General features: G+C 41.6%; 1 protein-coding gene across 12 annotated transcripts in view; it reads left to right on the top strand.

The window, feature by feature from the left end:
* Positions 1 to 23,821, top strand: part of MACROD2 (mono-ADP ribosylhydrolase 2) — a 1,364,729-nt gene that overhangs the window by 1,047,252 nt on the left and 293,656 nt on the right. The gene's annotated exons all lie outside the window — the stretch shown is intronic.

The following is a 23,821-nucleotide window of genomic DNA, read 5'->3' as shown; positions in this document are numbered from 1 at the left end:
CTTGGAGGTGACAGGGATTGAACCTGGGAGCTTCTGCATGCAAAGCATATGCTCTACCAGTGAGCTAAGGCCCTTTCCCTGAAGCACTGCATAGCTTTTTAAAAGCAGGAACATCTAATATTATCATTATCAAATCTCCCTTTAATAAAGAGCAGTCGTTTACTCATCCATGCTGCTAAGTCCACTGCCTGCTTCCTTAGGCAATTAGATAACCAAGTTCCTATCTTCAGGCATAAACATTCCCTGCTTTCACCTGCACAAGCTACCTCATTTGCAGTATGAAAGTATTTCTGGTCATTTTATGTGCAGCTTTATGGTGTGTTTAAAATGTATTTCTCTGAGAAAAACAGCCTTCAGCTTCTTCTTTTTTCCAGACTGTCTTACTGTGGGCAATATCAATTCAAATATAGGCTGTTTATGAAATGTTATTGCCTGGTGGCAATGAGGTTGTGAGCAGGGACCGTAAGTGTTTTATGTCATCTTTTTGACAGGTTTCAAGCAGGCTCGTTCTTACAGTTTGGGCTGAGAGGGAAAAAACACATACAGCTATCCCTGGAAGAACTGTATATTACAAAAAGAAGTTTGTAGGTTTCTGTGGAGGAAAGCATTACCTTTTCTCTTCTGTTCTTTTTTTTTTTTTACATAAATCAATCTAAAAAAATACTAAATATTGCACAAAAGGTTGCTGGCCTTGCTTCAAGTTACTTCTCTTCATGAAATAAAACCTTGTGGGACCTGGGGCAGGTCATTTTCTGTGGTGGTGGTGGTGGTGGTGGTGATGATGGTGCTGCTGCTGCTGCAACAACAGCTCTGGAAAAGCAGCCAAGCTCACTTCATGATTACAATTTGAGTGAAATCCTCTCTATTCTCCTGCATCTTTTAAATGGTCTTAACATGTACCATCGTCTCCTGTTTTCATTCTTTTTGGTTTTGCTGTCAGAGTTCTTTAATCTATTGTACATCACCTTCCATTCTTTCAGCATCCTTCCCATCTAAATCCAAGGAAGCTGTTATGGTTCTAAATCAGTGCCTGATGTTGGTAATGGACTGGATGAGGGCAAACAAATGCAAACTTAATCCAGATAAAACAGAGGTGCTGCAGGTCAGCTGAAAGGCAGACCAGGGAATAGGGACTCAGCCTGTGCTGGATGGGGTCACGCTCCCCCCGAAGACTCAGACTCGCAGTTTGGGTGTACTCTTGGCCTTGGCCTTGAACCTGGATGCCCAGGTCTCGGGGGTGGCTAGGATTCTGATTGCTCATGATTCCTGGTTCCTGGCTTACTTTAGACTGCTTCCCATGGCCCAGTCCTGATAGCTGATCAAGAGTGCTAAAGGAAACATGACAAAAGAGTAGATAGGTTGAAAAGCATGGAGTCAAAACAACAGTATATGGTGGAAGTATGGAACAGAAGAAAGAAGAGGCCAAAGGCAAATTGGGTCTGCCCCAAAGGAGCACCATTCCAGAAAAAGTCTATTTCTGCTTCATTGACTACGCTAAAGCCTTTGATTGTGTGGATCACAACAAACTCTGGCAAATTCTTAAAGAGATGGGAGTACCAGACCACCTTACCTGTCCTCTGAGAAACCTGTACGAGGGTCAAGAAGCAACAGTAAGAACCAGACATGGAACAACCGACTGGTTCAAAATTTGGGAAAAGAGTACGACAAGGCTGTATATTGTCGCCCTGCTTATTTAACTTATATGCAGAGTACATCATGAGAAATGCCAGGTTGGATGAATCACAGGCCGGAATTAAGATTGCCGGGAGAATTATCAACAACCTCAGATATGCAGACGATACCACCCTAATGGCAGAAAGCGAAGAGGATCTCAAGAGCCTCTTGTTGAGGGTGAAAGTGGAGAGTGCAAAAGCTGGCTTGAAACTCAACATTAACAAAACTAAGATCAACATTAACAAAACTAAGATCAATCACTTCCTGGCATATAGAAGGGGAAGAAATGGAAGCAGTGACAGATTTTACTTTCTTGGGCTCCAAGATCACCGCAGACAGTAACTGTAGCCATGAAATTAAAAGACGCTTGCTCCTAGGGAGGAAAGCTATGGCACACCTAGACAGCATAGTAAGAAGCAGAGACATCACCTTGCCGACAGAGGTTCGTATAATCAAAGCTATGGTTTTCCCAGCAGTAATGTATGGCTGTGAGAACTGGACTTTAAGGAAGACTGAGCAGTGAAGAATGGATGCTTTCAAACTGTGGTGCTGGAGAAGACTCTTACGAGTGCCCTGGACTGCAAGGAGGTCAAATCAGTCAATCCTAAAGGAAATCAACCCTGACTGCTCATTGGAAGGACAGATACCGAAGCTGAAGCTCAAATATTTTGGCCACCTAATGCGAAGAGAAAACTCCCTGGAAAAGACCCTGATGCTGGGAAAGATTGAAGGCAAAAGGAGAAGGGGGCGGCAGAGGATGGGATGGCTAGATAGCATCATCGATGCAATGAATATGAACTTGAGCACACACCGGGAGAGAGCAGAGGACAGGAAGGCCTGGCATGCTGTGGTCCATGGGGTCACGAAGAGTCGGACACGACTGAATGACTGAACAACAACAAAGGAGCACCACATGCGGCCTATGAATGGGATGTGCGTGAGCTGTTGGCAGGAGGAAAGTGGGCAGATAGTGGAGATTTGGAGGGTTGTGGTCTAGGAGGAACTAAGTAGTTATTGAGTTGCTAGGTATAGAATTTAGACAGTTAAACCTTTCAGGGTTCCATAATATGAACAGTTTTCCAGTCCTGGTATCTGTTGTCACTGCTCATAATGAGTGAAATCCCTACCTCCATAAACAGTCTTGGATCCAGCATGGGCTATCAGGGCAAACATTGCTTTTAAAACATATGCTGGCTGAAGGTTGTTTTAAGCCATTTTTATCTTGGGTGTGTGCGTATAGAAGCATGATACAGATAGCATTCACACATTTTGCAAATAAGACAGGAACGGGAGGCTGCGTAGCAACAACACTGTTAATTTATCAGTAAGTGAAAAGGCTATTTTTCAAGCGACTGATAGACTGTGGATATAAACTACAAATGTTACCAAAGTGATTCTTACAATATATAAGAGAAGATATAGTCACTGTTCTATAAATGGAAAGGCAGCTACATTTTTTCTTAAATTATGTTCTCCAACCATGGCTATAAAACAATGCTAGCACAAATGGGAGTGTGGCTAGTGACTTTTAAAACCTGCTAAGAAAACACATCTTGTTTTGATGCTCTTCATTGTTTGTAGATGAAACACACATTGTTATTTAGTTATGGATACACATATAAAGTTTTGAGAATTGAATTACAGTACAATCCTATTCACACTTGAATTCAATGGGACTCACTTCTGAGTAGGGATGTTGGAGAAATCTGCAACGGAATCAGATGAATTCAGATTTCTATGGATCTGACCCATGGATTCAGCAGCTGACTGGCTTTTCTTGAATTTCACAGATTCCATGGACTTGTAGACCTTTTTTTTTTTACTTTCCGGAATTTTACACACATTTAGTTGTAGAAAAATACATAAAATTAAAAAAAAAATGTGGGCCGAAAATGTGCTTTTCCCCCATAGGCTAAAGCATAAAAATGTACATTTGGGGAGGGGGGATTTATGCAGGGGGGGGGTCTGCTCATTGTTTGCAAGTGTGAATTTGCACAAATGCACATTTGTGCAAATGCAGGAAATTGGGAAAAACCTGATTCCATCAGTGCGCGGACAATAGAACAAAGGACACCCAACAATCTGTGAAACACAGATGGAATGGATTTTACAAAATCCACATATCCCTACTTCTGAGTAGACATGCATAGGATTTCACTGCTCGTATATGAACATCTGACTTTAAAATGTCTAATGTATAGGGGACCAAATGGCTCATAGCCTTACTTGCTTGGATACTTCAGGAATGCCAGTACAACTCTCCTAAATATTTGTCATGGCAGAACTAGGTGCGATATTAACACAATTCCTGCAACCCTACAGTATTTTCATGTATGTTGCAGCTGGCACAATGGCCATTAAGCTGCATCCTAAGTTAGTTGCTGGCACGAGCCTGGTTCATAAGCCATGGTGACTTATTTCTCCTGCCACATCAGCTGGTCATGTGTTGGGGGAATTTTCATAATTACCCTTGCCAGCGTGGCTTGCCGTGTCATGTGAACCTGGTGGCTTGTGGCTGTAGTTAACAAGCCACCCCAGAACTTGGGGTGGCTTGTTAACCACCCCAGCAGCCCATTGGTTCTGGGTGGCTTGTTAACTGCAGCTTATTTCCCTCACTGTGATTGTGCAAACCGGGTCACGGCATAGCTTTCCATATAAACAAAAGACACAACTAATCTGGTCCTCATGCAAAGACATTGCCTCTAAGTGTCTTTAAATTGCAGACATGAGATTTTGGTGACATTTTAATTTGGAAAAATTGCTAACTCTGTCCAACTCTTGTCTTGAAAGAGCTGCTTGTTCCTCTGAAAAAGCAGGCATTGCATTTCCTGTAATCATTAACTTTCAGATCCTATTTGAGTAAACATTGATTTTCATTGATTGTTCTAGTATTTATTTCTTGGATGATGGGGTTGTAGGAATGCAGGTTCCCATGAAATCGACCTTTTCTAATCAGCAGCCCAAGTATTGCTGACTTGTTGACTACAGTCAGATAGGTTTGGGCATTTTGTCATTGCTAGAACCATTACAACCATATTCTGCTTTAACAATACACAAATATAAACGTTATCAGAAGTTATTAATCTTATACATGCATTATGATACGACGAAACACTAAAATAAACAAAAAAACAGTTCCGTAGGATATATAGAGTAAAACGCGAAAGCTAAAATAGAGGGTATGAATCATTCATAAGGAACCTACATGTGTTTGGGTGTGTGCATCTAGGCACTTGTGCAAACATGGTTGAGGGCTTAGCTAGTAAGCATGATCCTGATCCCGCCCCCACTTCTTTATTTGTTCACTTGATTACTGTCTCCACAGGGCTTGTGTTCATAAATTAACTATGGTTATCCAAAACACCAGATACAACACTGAAGCATGGCTAGCTCCAAAATAGAAGGAGAAGAGAGAATTTGTTTCCTAACCACGTTAGGAAAGCAGGCAGCTTTATGTTTGTATCACCATTTGAGTGCCAGTCCATTGCCTATGATAAGCATAGCAACATAGCTCCACGGATCAGGCCTATGTGGAAAGAATAAAAGGAGAAAGGAAAGTTGGCTCTATGTGGTCTTCCTGCATTTTTCCTGTTATTCAGAAAGTACCTGTTCACTAATAGAATGTGCTTTGGTATAGGAGGAGTTGAGGTGCATTATTGGTTTGCTTATTTGTTTTATTACATTCCTATGCTACCCAGTCACCAAAGCTCTCTGGGCGGTTCAGAAAACAAAACTTAAAACCATAAAATAGTAAAAAAAAATCATACTATAAAAACCTGGAAAGTGCCTTTCCTCATCAGCACTTTCACACTCCCTTGCACATTTAATCCTAGTAGCACTCTCTCTCTTTCTCTCTCTCTCTCTTTCTCCCCCATCCCCCAGTTGCAGGGCAGTACCAGGGTGGCCATATATCCTCTTTTATAGATGACAGGGTTTTTTTTTATTTGAAGGGCCGCCAGAGGAAAGTCCTGTATTTTGAAGGCATCCTGCAATTGAAGGGCTGTCCAGTCAAAGGCTAAAGCATGAAAATGTGCATGGGGGGGGGGATTTGCGCAGTTTGGGGGGATTTGCACATTTCTTTTTAAAGAATGTCCAGTTTAAAAATCAGAAAGGAGAGTAGGTGCCTTGAAGTTGCCCATCAACAGCACCTGGACAGCAGACTGAGCAAGGGACACAGGTCATCTGGTCACAGTCGTCCTGGATTTCTATTTCAATTATAATTTCTAAATTTGCATCTATACATATAAATTAGCATATGCCAGTTTTAGGCAAATAGCTGCCCTCTTTATTTGGTGATGCACATCCTCTTTTCTGGTGACTCACAAGTGGCCACCCTAACAAAGTTTGGATTAGCTAGAAAGCTTTAGCTTCTTTATCCTATTTAATCTATATTGTGGTGTGACCCTTACGATTGCTTGTATGTTTCTTGTATGGTTGTGAAATGAGTGCTCATTAATATACAAGATACCATGGGAAGATGAACCTGAGACAAAACATAGTACCAGTTCCCTACATGAGCAAAAAGATGGGCCAACTGCAAAATAATTTGGCTCATCACACATGTCTGATTACTGCTAACATGGAAGAAAACCAAGACATGGTCTTCTGTGTATGAGGAGCAAACCAGAACTTTTCATTAGATGTTTATTAGACAAGAACCAACTAAGCTTTTGACACAAAGATCTCTGAGTTGTTAAGTGAAACTGAGTGCCAGCTTGCATTCTGATTTCAGTCTTCCAGGGGGAGAGTACATTTCATCTCCTGCTGCTGCTTGAAAATAGGTGTGGAGTGTCAAGCTGATATAGTGTAGAATCGTCCTCTGAATACGTGCATCAGTTTTTCATGGAGGGAATGCATGACAAGCAAGTTGACAAACTTACAAATAGGATGCTGAATTGACCAGTAGTTAAACCAAAAGCTCCAAGTGGTTTTGTGAATGAGGCCTTCAGTGGAATTTAATTAGTTGATTCTGGGACACCATTCTGATTCTGTTGTATACACTGAGGGTTATTCTAAAAGTCCAAACAATAATCCATTCTCATGTAGATTGTTGAGTGGTATTTAACCATTAAAATCTTTATAAGGAGGCCAGCCTTTATTTTGGATATCACTGGTGAAGTTCTGGCTCCAGGTTTTTGAGGGCCCTTGGGCAAGACCCCCTCAATGCGCCCCGTCCTTCAGTGAGACTGTCTTCTCATGCCATTGTCACTAGCTGTTTTTGCTCATCCTCTTCCTCATCATTGCTGCCACTTGCTTGCTTGACAGGCAGAGCCAGTGAGCAAGTAGACAGGAACATTTACTGCTTCTCCTCATCATCACAATTGTTTGGGCCGCAGCAAGAGGCAGGCGTGCAAGCAGGTTGTAATGGTGAAAGGGAGGAGTAACTCCATGGGGCTCTTGTCAGTGGGCGGCTGCTGGGGAATGGACCCTTGGCAAGTGCCTGACCATGCCTACCTTTGATGCCGGCCCTGTACCAGTGTATTTTCTTACCACATTCCTTCCAGATCAAAAGATTAGCTTAGCACACAGGAGGTTCAGGTCCACAGACACCTTTCATATGGTAGTGGGTGTGTGTTCCTTGACCTGGGCATCATGTCTGTTGTAAGAAACAATGTCCAAAGTGTGTTAAGTCTAGGCACAGCTACGTTTACTGCATTAGAGTTTGTGAGGTAAGTGACCTGGAGTCTTTTCAGCAGTTGCACTTTTTAGCTTTCCCATTTCAAATAATAATGGGAAGGGTGAATAGAAAATCCCTCCTTCTTGTGGAAACTCTGGAGTAAAAATATGTCTGCTTCTGATGCGTCTGCATGGAAAAAGAAAATGGATGCATATGGATGGAAAGTAGGCCTGGATGGAAAGTAGGCCTGAGGCAAAATGGCCCTCTTGACTTTGCAGCCCTTTTGGCAGTGCTTCAGGGGACCTGTGAACAGGGAAACAGTGTTTTCCCATTGAACATGAGGAAGGGACTGTGTCTCCATCTTGCCTAGGCAACCCTGTGATCCTCTCTTTAGGCATGTGCATGTAATCACCACAGCACTGGAAGAAGGGTCTCATCCCCATGTTGCCCATGGAATGTGTTCCTTCCTTCTTTTCCATCACTGAAGTGGTTTCATTGTCTACCACCACAGTGTCAGAAGATAGGGAGCAACACCCATTTCCTGGGCAATTATGAGAGGCTCTGACTCTTCACACTACCACATAGTGATGCAATATTATCTTGCTCACTATGTGATCCCTCATTGACTAGAACCATATAGCGAGGAAGAAGTTAACAGGGAAGAAGAGCAAAGAGGGGGAGCATCATGGTTGCAAACAGCAGTCATGAAAAAAAACAAAAAGGGTATATTTGGGGGACATTTTTCAACCCCCGGGTCTTTTCTTCTCCCAAATTTTTCACAGGTAATAATTCAGCTCAGTCCTAGTAGAAAGAACTGCCATCCCCCCCCCCCCCCGACCAGGGTTCACAAATAAGTCAGCATGTAAATGTGGGCACCATTAGCAATTTAGCAATCCAATTCTGTGTCTTTTATCAATTGGGCAAGTTCATTCTCTGTCAGCCTTTTAACTGGCTGGTATGTGTAATAACTGACATTATTCTATGCTCTGGCTTCTCACTAGTCTACCTTTCAAGTTCCTGTCTTTATATGTCTGGGGACATGCCACATAAATAATAAGTGATCATTCTCTTTGTTCATTATGTCTATGAATTCTGAATTACCCTTTTTATGATTGAAACCTGCCACTTGAGTGATAGAATTTTTCAGTTTTTCCAGAGTCATTTTAAATAAAGAATGATAGTACACCACAATATTAAAATTATTGAACCTCTGTGATTAAAATAACTATCCATTCCATGGGGGTATGAAATGTAGTGAATTTACGGCAGGCCTACTTTATCATCATTTCGCTGCTGCTACTGACACTTTTCCAAGACTCCAGTTATTTCTGCTAGAGCTGCTTGGAATTGAATACTTACCATTTTACTAAATAATGATTATCTTGTCAAAAATAAATGCTGTGTTTCTTGTAAAATGAGGGACCCATGACCCAGAATAAACAATGTAAGCAATGTAATGTAAGCAATATGATGTGACACAAATGTCAAACACTTTGGTAAAAGTACATGTATTGGGTATCTCCTGTCAGTATAATGCAGATCTGACTGTGTGTGTGTGTGTGTGTGTGTGTGTGTGTATGTGTATGTTTGCTTCTAGATATCTGGAAAAGTAGGGTAGATTACCTATCAGGGTTTTTATTTATTTATTTAGAATGGGTGGGTGATACATTTCATACAATGTGTACAATTCCCCCTCCAAAGTGTCCAGATCAGTCATTACTGTTGTTCTTATTAATTAATGTATAGTTTACGTTTGTGTTCAAAGGAATGTATTAAAAAGACAGAAATTCAAACAGATGAATCTAACGACTGAGGGTTGCTTTACACATTCCAGCTTTTAGTGGACTTCCAGTTTTGGTTTCTGCTGCAGCTAGAGATGTACAGACTGTGTAAAATCCGTTCTGTCTGTGTTTCACGAACTGTAAGGCGCCTTTTGTTCTGTCATCCGCTCACAGACAGATGCAAATGGGGGGGGGGTCATGCAGAAAAATACGCAAATAATTACATAAGTGGTTTCGTAACAATTTACATAATTTATCTTAGTACATAACATTTAGCGTATTGTTTCCATTCAACTTTTCCTCTGAGGAAACGTCCATATTTTCCTACAAATATATATGCATAAATTTTGAGAAAGAAAAAAATCCGAAGGTCCATGGACTCTTGTGCAGCCTGAGGGGGTCGCTCCGCAGTGGATTCCACAGGTTGGATTTTTAGAAATCCAAGCTCATTTTAGTCCATCTCAAATTTCTCCAGCCCCCCTAGCTGTAGCTTGTAATGTGCAGAAAGGGAGCCAGCTCGTGGTACCACAACTGGAGCCTGCACATTTTCCCTGAGAAGCTCCTTTTTCAGCACAACTTGCAGTGGAAAGCAGAAGTCTAAGCATGCTTCTACTCGCCCTCTACAAGTTGGAATATGTACAGTAACGCACGGACACCTATGAGACCAAGAACATCTCCTTTTTATAGCACTTTTGATATAAGCAAGACGTAGGTTTTATTTTTCCCCCCTTCAATATAACATTTACAAGAACATCACACATAGCCTAGTCTGCATTATTCTATGGCTTTCTGGGAAGGCTTTTAATTTCTCTCTTGCTGATTTATTTCAGTTATTTATTAGTCACTTTTCACAGCCAAGCCCTCTCAAAGCAATGTATATGAAATGAAAGAAACAATGGAGCAGTAGGCAGGACAGGTAAGCCCCAGGTGGGGATATGCGTAAGGAAAAATTGCTTTGGGTCACACAATTCCCTGGGTAGGCTTGTAAACACCTTTACCTCTTATGTCTGCCACTAGGAGTCAAAACTGCACCACAGGCCTAAGTAAAGAAGTCCTGTGAGGGACTTCCGGTTTGGGAGCGATGTAGTCCTGGCAGCTTCCACAGACTCTCGGTGGGAGCTTTCTCAAACAGCTTTTTAAAAGGTTGAAAAACCTTTTCATCTCCCCCCTAGAAATGAAAGGGGGGGCAAGGCAAATAGCTCTGGATTTTTGCCTGGAGTAAGATAACCCCCACACGATAGTGGAGGAGCTGGATGCCAGGGTTTGCCCCAGGGCTGTACCAACGCGAAAAGCTGTAATGAGACTCCTATCTTACAGGAGAAAACAGGGCTGGCGTGGTCCATAACAATATATCCTGCAAGAAAAATCAGCAACCTATGAAAGACGATTTAAGAACTTTGAACAGTATTTGAGATCATCTGAGGACCTGTAAGATTTATTGGAGAAAACTATGGCTGAACCGGGGAGGCGAAAAGGGCTTGCTTCAACACCTCCCACAATTCCTGTGTCAAAGGTGCTGAAAACAGAATATTTAGCAGAATTATTTACGATGATGAAAACTCTATCTTCGCAATTTTCGGGACTAGTTCAAAGGCTGGACTTAATTCAAAATTCCATCACTGATATGCAGAGAGCCGTGGATTTAATTAATGCGTCACAGAAAAAAATGGAGTCCAAAATTAATGAGCTTGAAGACCGAGTGGCAAGAAATGAAACTACGATACAGGTTATTTGTAAAAATACATCTGACAGAATCTCTCAATTGGAGGCCTATATGAAGAGAGCCAACGTACGTATAGTGGGGATTAAAAGCTTGTCTAATGATGTGAAATTGTCTACTTTTGTGGATAAACTTTTGCATGAGATACTTTCTATATCCTCTGATTATTCTCTTGATATTGAGCAGGCATTTCGTGTGCCAAATCCTAAACAGAATGATTATACAATTGTAGTTCAATTTGCAAAAGTCTCCACAAAGTGTTATATCCTGAATTTGGCAAAACAATCTGGAAACCTTTCCTGGAAACAGGATAAAATTATGCTGTTCCCAGTTTACATCAAAGAAGTGGTGAATAAAAGAAGGCAATTTATCAAAGCAAAGAATCTGGCAAAACAAATGAACTTACAATATTACTTAAAATATCCTGCTGCACTTTGTATTGTGTCTGAAGACCAGATGAAGAAGTTTACGAATCATGAAATGGCGGAGGCTTGGTTGAATGTTAAAAAGCGTGAGAACTCTGTCACAATTCCACGAAATGGAATTTCTAAACAAGTACTGTTAACTGCTTGTGTGTAGCTTTCATGATCTAGGCTAACTCAGAAGAAATTATTTTATATATTTGTTTACCTTTATGTATTCTTTTATTATTATTTTTCTCTCTTTTTCTGTATCTTATTCTATTTTATATTCTAAAATAGACAAAATATCTAGTATAAAAATATTATTGACTGTTGAAGATTTATCTTAAGTTTTTTTATTATACAATACTATACTCTCTTTTATTATTATTATTATTATTATTATTACTAATATTCAGGCTTTTGGGAATGAAGTGTAGAACTCTTGTGTTGATATAAAAGATTGTTTTACTAAATTGTAAGATTGTATAATAGATATAGTTTTTTAAAATAGATGTTGGAGTTTATTTTTCTTTTTTCTTTTTTCCTTTCTTTCTTCTCTTTCTGTTATTATGGTGTCCTAACTAAAATATTGTATGGATGAGAATTGAAGTATTGAGTAGGTTGTTGGTAATTTTGGTAGTGTTTATAAAGATAAAATAAATAAAAATATATTCAAAGAAGAAGAAGAAGTAGTCCTGTGAAGGACCAGTATCTGGTTGCTCTGACAGTCATTTCCAGGCCTGAAGAACAGTGGCAGCTGGAGCATCTGAGGACTGGGGGAGACGTGTAAATGTCTTGCTTCCCCAGTGCTTCTTGTGTCTGCCAAGAGGAGCCAGTATTGTGAGAGACATCAGCCCAGGTGAGGACGCCCTGCCCTGTGAGGAACTAATATCTGGCTGCTGCAGCAGCCATTTCCTCTGAGATCTGCCATGGCTAGGAACATAGATGCAGAGTAGCAGCTGGAGCACCCAAGGTCTGAGGGAAAACTTGTACAAACCTTTGCCCCTCCCTCATAACTCTGGTCTCTTTTGTTGTATTTCATATTTATTTATTTAAAGCACTCTTCAACCAAAGGAGGTTTCCAAAGAAGCTTACAAAAATCAATAATTAGACAGTCCCTGCCCTCAGGCTTACAATCTACAGTTCATGAGATAAAAAGGAAAGGTATTGGGAAGGAGAAAAAAGAAGCATGATGACTGATTCAGTTGCTAAATATACCTATTCCAGATCCAATTGGAAACAGGTTTGGTTTGCACTGTATCTATTGTCCTTCTGAGCTGTCTGGTTTTTGCTGCCCTTCCTCTTTTCTTTCTTCTCCTCTTTTGTTTTCTGTTCACGAGTACATGGCTTAATTGGCTTCTTCTCCCATCCCCCCAGAAGCCCTTCTGGTGGCAGTTGGGAGGGGCCACCACTCGGATCTGGATGGTAGCAGCTCACCAAGCAGTGTCTGTTTCTTCTCTCATCCCCTCAGGGCCAACCAAATAGTTATTAAGAGTAACTATTTGTTACTCTTACTATTGCCTTCAAGGAGGCATATATTTTAAAACATTTTGGGGTGGAAAAGAGGCATACAGTTGCATCAGCCCAAGCCTCCAGATGCCTTTTTCCATCAGGTTCATAGAGCTGAAGAGCATGGGGAATAAGATGGAATCCTGAGGCACCCCACAAGCCAGTGGTCATGGGATGGAACAGAAGTCACCCAGTACTATCTTCTGAGAATGACCATCCGAGAAAGACTGGAGCAGGAAGGGGCAACTTTTCCGGGCCATGGACACATTTTGCAATTTGAAAAACTGTCCTGGATGCCACCACAAAATGACTGCCATGGGAGGTGTTGCTAGTCACAAAGGACAAGGAACCTGCCCCAAACTTAGAGTACAAGACAGAGGTGAGGATCAAGCCCCAACACACTAAACAACGCCTTTGAACCCACATTTTTAAGTGGCAAAAGAAACCTATTTCACAGTAATCCCAGCTGATAAGACTGTGTGTTAATTTTTTTAAGTGGAAGTGGTAGGGCACCTTGGTGGGTACCAAGGAAGGTGTTCAGGGGAGGGGATACACTGGTGTCTGCAGGCATCAGGTTGCCTACTCCTGGACTGGAGTTATTGTAACACTATGCCTTCTAAGCCCAGCTTGGACAGGCAGGACAGAAGTATCCAAAACCATGGATCCAAGGTCCATCAGGGCTAAAATAGTTACACTCCCACCAACCAGTCCCCAGTGTAAGACATCCATCAGGGTGACCAAGTCTGCTTCCCTCCTGAAACGAGACCAGAACCCAGGTTGGAATGGATCCAAATAATCAGTATCTTCCAAATCTACCTAGAGCTGAGAGGCTACAACCATTTACAACACCTTGCCCCCTAAAATGGGATTAAGACTGGACAGGGTCTATGCTAAATTTCTTAAGCAATAGCCACTGTACTGTTTCTTTAAGAGCAGCCAAGGCCACATCTTCCATCAAGGAGGCATTTTCTACCTCTGATATCCAAGTCTTTAATTCTCCCCTGGTTGCTTTTAATTGCCATTATGGGCAAGGATCTGGAAAACAAGTGGTGGATCATCAACATGCAGATAGATCGCCCAAATCCTCAGGTTGCACAAGATGAAATGTATCTATAACATAATGACTAGACAGTAATCTAAAGACCTCTTCGACCTTAACTATAGCATCCAACTCAGTGTGAATGACAGCAATTTTACCTGCAAAATGCAAGGCAAATTGGTCACAATGAGCTGTTGAGGGCTCCCTCACCCGCCCCACTGGATTCTTGTGGAAAAGGCAATTCACCACCTGAAAGATATCAGCTAGCCAGCATTGTGCAGATGCAACAGTGGGGAAGATTTATTCACCACCATAAAGTAAGCATTAAGATGGGATCTTACCTGTGCTTGCAAAGAGTCTTCTGTCATCTACATTCTAGATGCTGACCCAACCATTTCATTGTCCCCAATTGTTCAAAATACCAAGAGCAGAGATGACACTATGAGTTAGCTGAGGGTACCTGGGAGTGATCAGGTCTGTGGCCGGAATCATCTCCCCATTCCAGGCAGAGATCAGGGCTCCACCTGATAAATCTGCAGGAATCCCCCCAAAACTTCAGAAAACTTTTGTGAGTTTATCATTCTTTGGGGGTGGACCATTTCAGTTTGTTCTCCACCCCTATGGAGGATACACATAACCAGAATGGATAATTTGTGTGATCTATCTAACCAAGTGGTGATGTGTCCATGACAATGGAGGCATTGCTGGCTCCCCTACCCACAGATCACTATTATTTGAGACCTAGCCTCAAACAGAACATCTGATGCAGAGTGTGGCTTGCCACATCTGTAAAGCCTGACATTATTTGAGAGTGGCCCATAGTTGTCATGGCATGAAGACCCAAGTTGTTCCAGACTTTTCTTGACTCCCTCAGCATCCTAACAATGTAGGTCAAGGGACAGTCACTTCTGTGGTGCAGAAAAAGTATTAACCTATGACCACTCTAATCATTTGTTAGGAGGTGGTATTTCTTTCTCTTTTTTTAGATGGAGGAAGGAAGTTAGAATAGGATACTTGGTAGTAAATAAATCAGTACCTGTGAGCAAAAATGTGTGATGAAAAATATTCCTGGTGTATGACAGCAAGGTTAAGTGTCAGTATGATAATGCAGAGCTCCACATAGATATCTGTGCTTCATTTATGTCTTTTCTACTATTATTATAGCTTATTCCCTCTCCATTTAACTCTAAATCTTTAGCCTTTCCTATGCCCTGCAGTGCTGAGGATGTTCTTAGAACCTGAAATGCCTTTATCTCATGGATCAGTTGCCATAATGTAGATCACTTTTCTTGGGCTCAGCAGTAGCTGAACTTACTTTTTCTATGCCAGCACTGGTTATTAACCAATAGAGTGTTCCTGGAGTGCTGCATGAACTTCATACGGTAGTACACTGCACATCACATGGAAACCACTTCTGTATTTTGTATTCAGTTGCATTTTACAGGCTATTGCTTATGAGCATCCAAGAAAAAAATTGCCTGTATTAATGTTTTCTTTTTAAATTGTGACATTGGCTGGGAGGGAAAGCCTCCAAATGGTATATCACTAAAATATACGGAATTTGCTTGCCATTAATTTACATTCAGGAATTCAGCATATCTAAGAGACTACTCCTTTCACTGTATCCTGTTACATACTCTAAAATCCATTGATACCCTCCTAACAGCACTGTCCATATATTGAGTTAAGCAGAACTGGCAAATACTGAGAACGATATTTCTTAGTGGCTATCTCATCCCTGGAGACTCACCAAAACATCATTTGGAAATGATTAAAGACCATTTTGTTTCTCCTAGCTCTCTCTCTCTCTCTCTCTCTCTGTGTGTGTGTGTGTGTGAGAGAGAGAGAGAGAGAGAGAACATTTGTTGTAAGTGAGCTTGCTTAACTGGATTTTAAATGGGATATAGATATAGATATAAATAATCTAACATTACCAAACCCAGGATGGGGTTAGCATTTACCTCATTGTTTCTCAAACTGTATGAACAATATCTAAATTTTTCCCAGCCACCTCCTCAAGTATTCCTACTTGTGGGTTTCCCAGAGGCAGCTGGTTGCCCACTGTGTGTGAATAGAATGCTGGACTAGATGGACTCTTGGTCTGATCCAGCATGGCCCTTCTTATGCCCCCAGCAGCCCCAAAAGGTACATCTCTGCCCTGTTCAGCCACTTGTTCCCCACTTACCAGGTTCCTGCACCACCCGCCCTGTACAGTTTTTCCTTACAATCTAATGTGTTGGGATTAGGTGGAGATGTTCATGGCACTCTCACTACATTTATTATTTTCAATTGGACCAGAGACCTCAAATTATTATGATAGCAGTTCTTAAACTGTGTTGTGTTATAGACCCCCTATTCTGGTTTGCACTGTTCTTCACAGACCTCTGTATGTTGTTATGTTTACATTAGCATGACATTGGAGACTGTCTGACAGGATTCCAAATTAAAATAGTATTTCTTCAGCCCTTTCATGCAGTTGTAGTGAAAGTGTGGGGTATTGGGAAAGGTGATGAATTTCTAGGTAGTGGGTAGGGTAAGTGCGTGCGCTCTGGGGTGCTTGGAAAATGGAAAGATGGCTATGTAGCGAGTAGGAGCATCCACTGTACGCTGAGATGACTACCAGTCAAAGCATACAGTTTAGGGATGATGCAATACAGTTTTAATCCATTCTGTATTACTGTTTGCTCTGGAAAAGTCCTTCAATATTTTCCTCTTTACTATTTTTGTTGTAGTATTATGGGGCTGGATCCAGCTTTGTGCTTCACACAGTTCCATTTGCGCTGGAGGAATGGGTGGGGAGGCGATCTTCACCAGTTCCCCCTTCCCTCTGCAGCCACCTGCACCTCCTGAAAAACTGCTAAAGGGGTTGCAAGGCCCTCTGGAACACCATGAGAAGGGGGTCTGGGCTGGGGAGCTGCAAGGGAAGGGGAAATGGGTGAAGATTGCCTCCCCACCCTGTCCTTCAGTGGGAAGCTTCTGCTGAATCCCAATGCCTTCTCTGAATGGAAGGGGTTTTTCTATGCATGGAAAATGCCAGTCTGATTTCAACCAACGGACAAATGCTTCAGAATTACTGTTATGAAATGACCTCATCCTTTTATTTTATAACCTGGCGTGATACCAAATTTGTTCTGGATGAATTTTCAGTTAAGGGGATACTGCTTGGAGTGTCATTGTCTGCTAATGTAGTTTTGATGTAGTGAATTTAATTTGTATTAATAAGTTGGAAGAACGTGCGTTGTTGACAGCAATTATTGTAAAGCTATATCATTATTGATTTTGCCAGCATAGCATAGTTGACAATTTGCCAAGTATAATGAAGGAAATATATGCATTAACTGAATGACTAAGGAACAAACAAGAGAGACTTAATTCATTCTAATAGATACGCAGTAATTACCCAGAAAGTATTAGTATTTTCTTCATCATTAATGATTAAAAATAGCTGACAGAACAATAATGTATAATTATTTTATGACTATTTAGAACAGAAAATACTTAAAAACCATTGTTTTTAACTGATCTTTTGCTACAGTTTAATACTATGTTAGAATAATATGTATATGTCTACCATTGTTCTACTTTATTGTAATTTCTCCATATTGAGAAGCTCCTTTCAGAAACAGACTACCAAAAAAAATAACATAAAAATGGAATGGATATTGCATTTTTCTTAGATGGAAAGCAGGAATGAGTCAATTCTACTGGGACCTGAGCTTAAGGAATCCTAGATATTTCAATCCTGATCCATAGACTGCTAAGCCTTCCCCTCTGGCAAAAGCACCTCAACAGTAGGTCAGTAATTCAATGGCACCTCCCGGGGGCAAGATAAGGAATAAGTCTCTTGCAGCACATGCGAACGGCTGTGGATCAAAACTGTAAGGCAGACTAGAAATGAAGTTTCTGTTGTACCGAAAAACCTTGGGACAAAATATAGGAACATATTTGAACTATCTAAATCATGGAGGAACTGTAAACATTTAAGATTCAGCTTTTTTCCTTCATGTTGTATTTATTATATAACATTAACATTTTATTATATAACTGTTAAAATTTTTGCCATTATCATGGGCTCTGTGTGTGTGTATTTGTGTATGTTATCTTTGGAGAGTGGGTCTGAGTATTGCAAGAACCCTTAGGTCTGTCTTGGTCAATGCAGGTGTCAGTGGTAGTGGGGAGATTTTGCCTCCCCCACTCCATTACTCCAAATACTGAGATACACGTTTTGGAGTAAATAGTAGCTGTTCACTTATAAGGGACAAAGTAAAGGAGTGCATTCAATGGCACTATTAGTGTGTGGCCTAAAACAGCCATCTGCAATACATGGATGCTGGTAATGACCTGCCTGACAGGGTTGTTGTAAGTCTTACAAAACTGTAATGCACATGGAACACTTTGAATATTTAAAAGAACCATATAAATGATTTTTATGTAAGAAGTAAGAGTTGGTCATTACAGGACATACACTGCCTGAGATAGGAGGAAAAATGCCCGTATTGTTGGGGTGATAGGCGGCACAGTAGTTTCAATATGGTTTCAAGCCTGAGTTTTAGTCAGAGATAGCTTTGGAGTAACAGAAGCACAAATTATTGAAAACTAATATAGGCAGTGAGGAAGTTGAGAGGGTGTAAAGAAGATGCATCATAAATGCAGGCCTATTAATAGCTGTGTTCACAGAGCCCACTTCTGGGTGGGGGGGATGTTTGGGTTGCACCAATCTGTTCAGGACCCACAATCTGGGGGGAGGGGGATATTAGGAGTAAGCTGAAAAGTGCACTGAAATACATGACTTAGTGGTCCCCAAGGAGAATGCTCTCTTCAGATATAAGTAAATGTCATGCCCTGGTCATTTTAATATGACTGGGTTCTTTAAAGTGTTTTCCTTTTGAATTTCAACTGTGGGATGTGTCAAATATGTACAGTTTTCTATAAAAGTAAGTTCCTTGAGCAGGGGGCCTGGGTTTGTGTTTGTTTTCCTTTGTCAAGCACCACACACATTGGGGCCGCTATATAAATAATAAAATAACACATGTGGCTAGTTCAAGTAACTATTTCAAATTGTAATATTATGCATTTTTAAAAAAAATCTTGGAAAGAAAGTTATCACACTAATGAGCAATCAAATATGCAGAAGAAGAAGAAGAAGAATTGAAGTATACTTTAAATTAAAACCTGCCTTTTTTTAAGTGACTTATCTCCTTTCTTTTCTGTTTTGACACTGAACTGCATTACCGTACTCTTCTTACACTTGTATATCTAAATTCCATTTGTCAGACACTATCTGCATGCCCTTCTGCCCAGAGCTCAAGTTGCACCACTTTCCAACCACTTAACACGTTTCAAGTGTTTGAGTGCTAACAAATGCTTCCTTACTTAACAGATTTCTCTGCTATCAAAAAAGTGTGATTTTTTTTACCTCAGTGTGGAGAAAGTATACGTTTTAAATGTTAAAGCAGATAAAGAAAGAAAACCAAATGTGTTTCAGATGTTCTAATGCCACAAAAATAATGCATTTTCTCCTAATTAAAGTGTTCTCAATATGTGCAAGTATCCTCTCTAGTAACATGCAATTCCCTAATGGCCTGCAATGCCTTTCGTCCCCCTGCATCTTTTTTTGGCAATGTAGCAAAATCATTGTTTATGGTTAGAAAATACTGTTGGTTTAGTTGGGGCTGTAGCACCTGAATGGTGTGACAAATACTCTGCTCACATTTAGAGTATAATCTTATGCATGTTTAGACAGAAAAAAGTCCTACAGCTCCCCGCATTTCCAAGCCAGCATGGCTGGCTGAGGAATTCTGGGCGTTGTAGGACCTTTTTATCTCTTTAAACATGTATAGGATTATGCCCTTAGGCTCTCTTCTTTTTTTACTATTTCACTGGTTCTAAAGCTGAGCCTTCCCACTGAGAACTGATTTCGGGGCTAAATCCTGGCTAAAGGTGTTGGGCAGGTTTTGCATCACTTTAAGCCATGGTGGTTTAATAAGCTACTCACAGTAGCTTATCTTTTTAATAAACCTACTGTTCCTGTCATGTGATTGGGCAAATTAGCTACTCAGCATAGTTTTTTCCCGTTCTCCCCTTCTCCCTCTGCAGTCCTCCTGCCTGGGCAGGCAGGTATCCGAGCTTCCTTTGCGGTGGAAATCATATCCTTCCATCTCCCATGCCGCTGCCATACTCCCCAAACCAGATTTCTAAGCCTTTCCTTTATCTCCCACTGTGTGCACTAAAAAGGGGGTGGGGGCTCTGAATCCTTGAAAGTTTGCAGGAATGGGATAAAAATTCATACACAGCCTTCCCTCATGGGGAGGCACCTGATGCGCAACTAAAACCCTATGCAACTATGCCTCTCTGTTGGAAATGTGGGGATACTACTGCATAGAATCATGTGAAGGTCTTGGGAGGCACATGAGTGGAGGAGACTTTGAAAGTTTGCAGAGCGCATCTCCGAAGGAGGTGGGGAGAGCGTAGTTAGGCGGCAGCGCAGTTAGTTGCTAGACAGATCTCAGAAACAGAGATATCCTGAGAGAAGCAGAGTGGCAGCAGTGCTTTTGATCGCTCTTGCCAGGTGACTCTGTAGGCAATGTGCTTAAACCACGCTGGAGTGTCAGATGACATGATAAGCCACAATGGTTAAAATAAACCTCACCGCAGACCGTGGCTTACTTGGTAGGCTTATTTGGGGTAAATAAACCACTGTGGTTGGGAAACACAGAGCGTAGATGACATACTAAGCCATCATGGTTAAGTCAGAAAAATAAACCATCATGGTTTAACGTGTAGTGTGAATCCAGTCGTTGTCTTCCACGCCAAAACTCTACCTTGCGATTCAACTGCCTGCAAAGTGTGTTTTTCTCCCAGTTTTCCACTAAGAAATAATTAAAAAGTGCAATCCTTTACATGTCTACTTAGAAGAAAACACTGTTGAGTTCAATTGGACTTACTCTTAGGTATAGAATCATAGAGTTGGAAGAGACCTTAGAGATCTCCTAGTTAAATCCCATTCAAGCTAAAGCATGTGCCTGGATGGGCTCAACCCACCAGTTGAGTGCTGAATGCACCAACTGATCACTCAGAGATGCCACTAAACGATTTTATAAGGTTACACCCTAAATAAATGAAAATAGGTTATGTTTTCTTAAGTTCTATTGGAAATATTAAGCTTTAAAGATATCATTATCATTTTCAGCAAACCCATCTTTTCTTTAAAGAGGGGGAGGGAGAGAAAGGAAGGTACTGGGACTGAAGCACACCAGGAAATCATCCTTAAAATACATCCTCCCAAATTCATGATGTATGTAGGCTAGCAAGGTTGTGCACACTCTAGAAGTTAATTTACTCATTACATGCTCACAGGGACTCTCTGCAGTGTGACTTACATGTTCCAGGGCTAAAGTCTGGAACTGAAAATAAGTTCTCAGAAAAATGCTGGTAAGCCCTCGCACAACTCCAAACATTGAGCAGCCCTGAAGCTTGGAGGACAAAGAGGCATTTGCTGCTCACCAGGACTGGACTGGTTGGAAAGTGGAAGCACGTTTTTAAACTGAAACCCATGAATGCCAAAATGGGAATCTAAAGGTTCATCTCTCATTGTGTAACTGATTCCCCCATGGAGGAAGCTATTGGAGCACCTTGGGGAAAGATGCTTTTTTTACTGGTTTTACAAGTGCTTCTTCTGCAATTTTGTATCGTCCTTTTATTGAATTTTATTGTATTTGTTTTTATCATTTGAAATTGTACACCGCCACCCTAAGAGGGCAGTTTATAAATCCAATAAACCAATCGATGCATCAAATAAATAAATCGCTTTTAGCAGAATGCAAAAGAGTTGCCTTTCCAAGGTAATTGAAGGTGCTTTTAAATATGAAAACATGCACAATTAAAAATAGGAAAAATCCTACTATTGCAAAATTTACATATCGCTTTAACTGTACTGAACATGCAATGCCTTTGTTTTCCAAGTTGGAAATATCCACAAATGCCCTAACCCCAGCGCCAGCTTGTCTGGCAAAAGGAGGGGGGAGTTGCGGGCGGGTGGGGTGAGAAAAGGTGGCTGCTGCCTATTGGGTGCCCCCCCCTGGGCATCACCAGGCAGGGGAGGGGCTGGCAGAGCCCTCTTAAGCTCTGCGCCCCCTCCCAAACCAGCTCCCACCCTCCCTTAAGCAGTGTGGGTTTATGCCGGTTGCCCTTTTGGGAGCCATGTAGGAATTTTTGGCTCACAGCTACATTGGCCTTCTACTGTGAGTCTTTTTGCCTACTTCACACTGTTATTGGAGCTAGGGTGCATCCAGTAGGCAAATACGGTCCAATCTCTCATAGGTCACTTTTCAGTTTGCAGCTACGACGGGCAAAAGCAGAACGAGATTAGGGATGGTGTGCATGCAGGGGCACCTTATGGTGACAGGTGACACCTGAGGCCCCCCGAATGGGTTGTGCGGCTCTGCGGGGGGATAAGGGTTGCCTGGGAGACCATCCCTCTTCACTCACCCAGGTGTTGTGCGGCACCGGGAGGGGGGGACAGGGGAAGGTCTACCTCCCCCAGAAGGGGCTGTCGGGAGGGGCGACGAGATCGACGCCACCCCTCAGGCTGGGTGTGCTTTCGTCTGAGAAGTGCCAGCTAGCCGCTGGCACAGTCAGCTGCCCGTCCTAGGTTCCCCTTTGCAGATATTTTCAATAATGTGGCCCAATTTTCAACCCAAGCCTTGTTGTTTGACTCTTCTTTGACCCATCTCCACTCGCAAAAGCAGATGTGAAGTTTTTTGCACATCCCCCATCATGTGAGAACTGATTCAAATTACTTGTGTTAAGAGCATAGTGCAGTTTGTTTTTTCTTCCTGCAGTCATAACCCAGGACATTGGTTCTTTTGAACCAATGCATGTTATCAAACCACAGAGCAAGGCACTGGTGATATTGTAAAAGAACTTTGTTTAGAATGCTTAACATTTGAACATAGGAGTCTTAAGGCCAGCCAGTTAATGCTGGACTATTTTTCCAACAAATTTGTACTTATTGCAGCAGGGAGTTCTTGTTGACTTTCGAGGCTTTTTCATTCATTTTGTCTGTAAAACAACTAAGGGACTTGTTTTCAGTGGGCAAAACAGGTCAGACATTCAGTGTGAGAGCAAGATACAAAATTCTTCCTATTATTTATAGATACAGCATTGATGGGACCTTAGCAGCCATGCCACTTTAAAAGGGGGGGGGGCAGGAGGAGGGGAGAGATTTATATGTGTGACTTGATTCATTAATCTTTCAGCAGTTCTGAATATATTTATCCCAGAGGTGCTGACTAGAGTTTTATTTTATTTCATTTCACAGTATTCTGTTTATTATGTGTGGTGCACCTACGAGAGGATAAATTTCTGTCAATAAATTAATGACGCATATCAATTATTTATAAATAATGGCTTTTGAGTCAGCAGGATGTGTGTCCAGTTTTACTGTAGCGGAATGCCATGGAACTTAATGGTGCTGACGGTGTGGAGAAGAAATTCAGAAATCTGCTTTGCAACCCAGTCTGGGGTGATGAGAAATGAAGAACAATTTACTTTAACGAAAGGGTGGGTGCTTCTGCTGTTCATTGCATCGTCGTAGAGTGAATGCTGGTATTATGTGAGATAAATGTGTTCAAGTGGCCAGCTCAGAGCTGAACAAGGCTTGAAGGAGCAACCATGTTTGCTTATTCATATATTTGCCATGGGAGCAGGTGAGACAAGTGGAACCCTTCGTCTCCTCTGCTTTACCTTCATGCAGTTTGTTGCTGTAGCATGGGCCCCCTATCACAAGGATGGGGAACGTGTGCCCCTCCAGATTTTTTGGCCTACAACTCCCATCATCCTTCACCATTAGTTATGCTGGCTAGGGCTGATGGGAGTTGCAGTCCCCTGGCATCTGGAGGGCAGCAAGATCTTCCCCACCCCTGTTCTATTGAATCAGGCTGAGGAGAAAAGTGCCTGAAATGCTGGCGTGCAGAGACGCAAGGTGGGGAAGGAGCGGTTAAGCTCTCCTTCATGCAGAGTCTTCTGTTAGACCTCCACTTTCTAGATAAATGGGTTAGGCATGTGAATAAACAAAAC

This window comes from Heloderma suspectum, chromosome 1 (genome assembly GCF_057233095.1).
Source record: "Heloderma suspectum isolate Gila_16-S chromosome 1, 16-S_ref, whole genome shotgun sequence".
Classification (NCBI taxonomy): domain Eukaryota; kingdom Metazoa; phylum Chordata; class Lepidosauria; order Squamata; family Helodermatidae; genus Heloderma; species Heloderma suspectum.
This window is presented reverse-complemented; position numbering and strand designations above follow the sequence as displayed.